The sequence below is a fragment of the Bos javanicus genome, chromosome 1 (assembly GCF_032452875.1).
Source record: "Bos javanicus breed banteng chromosome 1, ARS-OSU_banteng_1.0, whole genome shotgun sequence".
Classification (NCBI taxonomy): domain Eukaryota; kingdom Metazoa; phylum Chordata; class Mammalia; order Artiodactyla; family Bovidae; genus Bos; species Bos javanicus.
In genome coordinates, this window is record NC_083868.1 from 89,315,828 (window position 1) to 89,322,751 (window position 6,924).

Consider the following 6,924-nt stretch of genomic DNA (forward strand, 5'->3'; position numbering starts at 1 on the left):
CTCAGTTGTGTCCCACTCTTTGAGACCCCGTGAACAGCAGCCCTGTCCATCAGCAACTCCCAGAGTTTACCCAGACTCATGGCCATTGAGTCGGTGATGCCATCCAACCATCTCATCCTCTGTCATTCCCTTCTCCCACCCTCAATCTTTCCCAGCATCAGGGCCTTTTCAAATGAGTCAGTTATTCACATCAGGTGGCCAAAAGATTGGAGTTTCAGCTTCAGCATCAGTCCTTCCAATGAACACCCAGGACTGATCTCCTTTAGGATGGACTGGTTGGATCTCCTTGTAGTCCAAGGGACTCTCAAGAGTCTTCTCCAACACCACAGTTCAAAAGAATCAATTCTTCAGCTCTCAGCTTTCTTTATACTCCAACTCTCACATCCATACATGACTACTGGAAAAACAATAGCCTTGACAAGACAGACCTTTGTTGGCAAAGTAATGTCTGCTTTTTAATATGCTGTCTAGGTTGGTCATATGGAGAAGGCAATGGCACCCCACTCCAGTACTCTTGCCTGGAAAATTCCATGGATGGAGGAGCCTGGTAGGCTGCAGTCCATGGGGTTGCTAAGGGTGGGACACGACTGAGCGACTTCACTTTTAATTTTCACTTTCCTCCATTGGAGAAGGAAATGGCAACCCACTCCAGTATTCTTGCCTGGAGAATCCCAGGGATGGGGGAGCCTGGTGGGCCGCTATCTATGGGGTTGCACAGAGTCAGACACAACTGAAGCAACTTAGCAGCAGCAGCAGGTTGGTCATAACTTTCCTTCCGATGAACAAGAGTCTTTTAATTTCATGGCTGCAATCACCATCTGCAATGATTTTGAAGCTCAAAAAAATAAATAAATAAAGTCAACCATTGTGTCCACTGTTTCCCCATCTATTTGCCATGAAGTGATGGGACGGGATGCCATGATCTTAGTTTTCTGAATGTTGAGCTTTAAGCCAACTTTTTCACTCTCTGCTTTTACTTTCATCAAGAGACTCTTTAGTTCTTCCTCATTTTCTGCATATCTGAGGTTATTGATATTTCTCCCAACAATCTTGATTCCAGCTTGTGCTTCCTCCAGCCCAGCATTTCTCATGATGTACTTGCATTTAAGTTAAATAAGTAGGATGACAATATACAGCCTTGATGTATTCCTTTTCCTGTTTGGAACCAGTCTGTTGTCCATGTCCAGTTTTAACTGTTGCTTCCTGACCTGAATACAGGTTTCTCAAGAGGCAGGTCATGTGGTCTGGTATTCCCATCTCTTTCAGAACTTTCCACAGTTTATTGTGATCCACATGGTCAAAGGCTTTGGCATAGTCAAGAAAGCAGAAATAGATGTTTTTTGGGAACTCTCTTGCTTTTTCCATGATCCAGCAGATGTTGGCAATTTGACCTCTGGTTCCTCTGCCTTTTCTAAAACCAACTTGAACATCTGGAAGTTCATGGTTCATGTATTCCTGAAGCTTGGCTTGCAGAATTTTAAGGGTTACTTTACTAGCGTGTGAGATGAGTGCAATTGTGTGGTAGTTTGAACATTCTTTGGCATTGCTTTTCTTTGGGATTGGAATGAAAACTGACCTTTTCCAGCCCTGTGGCCACTGCTGAGTTTTCCAAATTTGCTGGCATATTGAGTGCAGCACTTTCACAGCATCATCTTTCAGGATTTGAAATAGCTCAGCTGGAATTCCATCACCTTCACTAGCTTTGTTGAGGGGCTCCAAAATCATTGCAAATGACAACTGCAGCCATGAAATTAAAAGATATTTGCTGCTTAGAAAGAAAGCTATGAAAAATCTCAACAGCATATTAAAAAGCAGAGCTATCACTTTGCCAACAAAGATCAATAGAGTCAAAGCTATGTTTTTTCAAGTAGTCATGTATGGATATTACAGTTGGTCCATAAAGAAGGCTGAGAACCAAAGAATTGATGCTTTTGAATTGTGGTGCTGGAGTAGACTCTTGAGAGTCCCTTGGACTTCAAGGAGATCAAATCAGTCAATCCTAAAGGAAATAAACCCTGAATATTCATTGGAAGGACTGATGCTAATGCTGAAACTCCAATACTTTGGCCACTTGATGTAAACAGCAGACTCATTGGAAAAGACCCTGATGTTGGGAAAGATCGAAAGCAAAAGGAGAAGGGGGTGACAGAGTATGAGGTGGTTAGATTGCACCACTGATTTAATGGAATTTGAACAAACTTCCAGAGATGGTGGAGAACAGAGGAGCCTGGCATGCTGCAGTCCATGGAGTTACAAAGAGTCGGACATGACTCAGCGACTCAACAACAACAACTCAAGATTCAAATTTATGGGAGATTATCTCACTGTTTAAGCTTGCTCACATGTCTATTGACTAGTGGGAAGAAAGGCAGGACAGCTGGGCTGACAGCGCCACAAAAATCACATAGAACAAGGGTCGTAAGTTCTTCAAAGAAAAAGGAAGTGTAACTCAATAAAACAGGAAGTGATACTTGGTGGGTAAAAGCAATAGATAACCACCACCACTAATAAACAAATGGGGCCTACATAAACTCAAAAGCTTTTGCAGTCAAGGAAACTATTAAAAAAAATAAAAATAAAAAAAACAAAAGGACATCCCACAGATTGAGAGAAAATATTTGCAAATGCTTTGCTTACTTGGCAATGTTGTATCAGTTCAGTTCAGTTGTTCATTCGTGTCTGACTCTTTGTGACCCCATAGACTGCAGCATGCCAGGCTTCCCGGTCCATCACCAACTACTGGAGCTTGCTCAAACTCATGTCCATTGAGTCAGTGATGCCATCCAACCATCTCATCCTCTGTTGTCCTCTTCCCCTCCTGCCTTCAGTCTTTCCCAGAATCAGGGTCTTTCCCAATGAGTCAGTTCTTCACATCAGATGGCCAAAGTATTGGAGTTTCAGCATCAGTCATTCCAATGAATATTCAGGACTGATTTCCTTTCAGGATTCACTGGTTTGATCTCCTTGCAGTCCAAGGGATTCTCAAGAGTCTTCTCCCATACCACAGTTCAAAAGCATCAATTCTTCAGTGCTCAGGTTTCTTTATACTCCAACTCTCACATCCATATATGGCTACTGGAAAAACCATAGCTTTGACCAGACAGACTTTTGTTGGCAAACTAATGTCTCTGCTTTTTAATATGCTGTCTAGGTTGGTCATAGCTGTTCTTTGCATGTTGCATAGAAAAAAGGTAATAGAAGGAATGGAAGGGAAGAAATGTCTTGAAGTAAATAGGATGACTAGAAACACCTATGTCCCATAGACATGGTCTTGGGTGATGAATTATCATTCTGAGACCACACAAAAAGCCAGAAGCATTGCAAACAGGATACACTTTCAGATTTGGGGGGCTGTTTTGATTATAGATCAGATCACTTGTTTCTTTTCAGTCTATTCATTATCAATGTGTTTCTGCTATATTGCTAACATTCCACTGACTGTATATTTTAAAAATATTAATTCAGATCATGACTCTTTCCTTTCTTCTCGAGAATGTCTTTGGCGATGTTATATATTCACACAAAGGAGCTATTTTTGGCATTCAAAAAATTGCTTTTCTTCCTGCTGGCAAAAAGAATTCACTCACTACCTGCTAGGGAAAAATACTTACTTTGCTTAAGAAAAGGAAAAAAGGAGCCTCTTTCAAATGATACAGGAAAGAAAAAAAAAAAGATATTAAATTTTTAAAAGGACAAAATGACTCCTCCTCTTTGAATATTCTCCAGAACAACACACTGCTGCCTGTCTATTGTTCCAGAGGCTAATAGTCACATAAATGCCTCTTTAACAGCATCTATTTCATAGCATCATTGTTTCACCCCACAAAAGGATTAGGCAATGGAATAATGACTCACTTTTTAACCTCACCCTTATTTATATCCAGAGCTCACCAAAGGGGAGATTACTGTTTTCTTTTTTTCAATTTTCTTTCCTCATTTCCTTCTTATTTTTCCTTTTTCTATCTTTAGTATGATCTTCTTTGATGTGTGCATGGGCCCCCTATGTCCACATTGGCATCATATGGAGAAATGAGACTAAAAATCAAAAGGTTAGAATTCCCTTTGGTCTACTAATTTACCAGGTTCTCTGAGGCTGATATTGTCTTTAAAGAGAGGGAAAAAAATAAAGACTTTGTAAACAAGATTTGTGGAATTTGATGCTCAAATGGATAGTATGGGGATTAGACTAACGGTCATTTTTTTTAACCTCTTCATTTAAATTCTTGGTTGCTTGGTAATTTAGATCATATCACTTTTTGTTAGGAAACTATAAACTTCAGTATATCATAAAAATAAACAATTATCAATTGATCAAGTTGGTGAAATAGGAGACATGGAACTCACCTCCAACCATCAAAAAATACACCTAAATGTGGAACAGTTCTCATTAAATGCTAATTGGGAACTGACTGAAAGACTCCTGGTCAACCAAAGCTGTAAGAAAGATCCACATGGAACCAGGTAGGAAGGAAAGAGAAACAGTCAGTTTGGGACCTGTGCCCCCAGAAAATTACTCATAGGAAAAGAGAGATAAAATGGGTGGAGAATATACTCTGGGTAGTGAGCTATTATAGCCACATAATGGACACCCCAGGCCTGGTCTAACACAGGGAAGTCACTTTGCTGTTTGGAAAAGCAGTGAAACCTAATTAAATTTAAGGCTTTTTTCACAGCATAGAAAGTTACCAACAAAACAATTGACATAATGGGAGAAAATATATACAAATGGTATGACCTACAAAAGGTTAATATTCAAAAAATAAAACCAGCTGATTCAACTCAATATCAACAAACAAACAACCAGATTACAAAATGGGCAGAAGACCAGAATAGACATTTTTCCAAAGAAGACATACAGATGACTAACAGTCACATGCAATGATGCTAAACATCACTAATTATTAGAGAAATGCAAATCAAAACCACAGTGTCACCTGTCAAAATGGCTATCATCAAAAAGTATGCAAATAAATGTTTTTGAGGATGTGGACAAAATGAAACCCTGGTATATTTGGTAGGAATGTAAATTGGCCCTGTCACTTGAAAAACAATATGGAAGTTGCTCAATAAAATTAAAAATAGAACTACCGTTGGATCCAACAATTCGACTGCTGGGTGTGTGTATATATATATACACACACATATATATGAAGTGAAGTGAAAGTCGCTCAGTCAGGTCCAACTCTTTGAGACCCCATGGACTGTAGCCTGACAGGCTTCTCTGCTCACAAAATTCTCCAGGCCAGAATACTAGAATGGGTAGCCATTCCCTTCTCCAGGGGATATTCCCAACCCAGGGATCAAACCCAGGTCTCCCACATTGCAGGCAGATTCTTTACCAGAAAGAAAGAAAGAACTAATATGAAAAAATAGATCCACTCCAATGTTTACAGCAACATTCTTTATAACAGCCAAGATATGCAAGCAATCCAAATGTCCATCAGCAGATGAATGGATAAATATATATTCAGCCATAAAGAAAGAATCAAATTCTGCTATTTGAAGCAACATGGATGGCCCTAGAGAATATTATGCTTAATCAAATGTCAGACAGAGAAAACAAATACTGTATGTTGTCACCTATATATGGAATAAAGTGAATGAACATAACAAGACAGAAATAGATTCATGAATATAGAAAAGAAACTAGTAGAAACCAGTGGGGAAAGGGAAAAGGGCTTGGGGAAGACAGGGGTATGAGAGGGCTTCCCAGGTAGTGCTAGTAGTAAAAGAACCCATTGGCCAATGCAGGAGACATAAGAGAGGCAGGTTCAATCCCTGGGTCAGGAGATCCCCTGGAGGAGGGCATGGTGACTCACTCCAGTATTCTTGCCTGGACAATCCCATGGATGGAAGAATCTGGCAGGCTACAGTTCATTGGGTCACAAAGAGTCAGATACAACTGAAGCAACTTAGCATGCACACATGCAGGGGTACAGAATTAAGAGATACAAACAACCATGTATAAAATGGTTAGATAGCTATTCACATGAATTTGAGCAAATTCTGAAGAATAGGGGATCCTGGAGTGCTGCAGTCCATAGAGTCACAGAAAGTCATACACAACTTAGTGACTGAATAATAATAGTGTATAAAATAGATAAGCAACAAGAATATATTACAGCATAGTGCAATATATAAATTATTTTGTAATAATTTTTAATGGAATAAAATCTATAAAAATATTTAATCACCATGCTGTACCCTTGAAACTAATATTGCAAATCAACTATGTTTGTTTAGTTGCTAAGTCATGTCTGTCTCTTTGCAACCCCATAGACTGCGGCTCTCCAGACTTCCCTGTCCTTCACTGTCTCCCAGACTTTGCTCAAACTCATGTCCATTGAGTCAGTGATGCCATCCTACCACCTCATCCTCTGTCATCCCATCCTCCTCCTGTCCTCCTGTCCTTCCCAACATCAGGGTCTCTTCCAAAGAGTCGGTTCTTTGTATCACATGGCCAAAGTATTGTAGCTTCAGCTTTAGCATCAGGATGACCTAAATCAAATCAACTATACTTCAATACAAAAATAAATAAAAATAAACTTATTAAATATCTCTCACTGAGATTAGTCATAGAATGACATATAGTTTTGCCAGATATTGCTGGAGACCTAAACTAGAAAATTCTTCAAGGTATCCTAGCTTTTAAAAATTAGCAAGGTAACCTTTAGAGTACATAAACTCTTAGGATACTGTTAGTAAACAACTGATCTGGAAAATTAAAGATGCCATCCAGAGAATGTTATTAGAAGAGGGACTGAAAAAAAAGGCTTTATATGGAGAGAACTAGGCACAATTAAAAGTATTTGAAAAGGTAATTATTCTATGAGATAATTTGTTTATAATAGAAATAAAAGGTATGCAACTGTAGATAGCATCACAATACAATAAAACAAAATACTGCAGGAAATAGGCATTCAC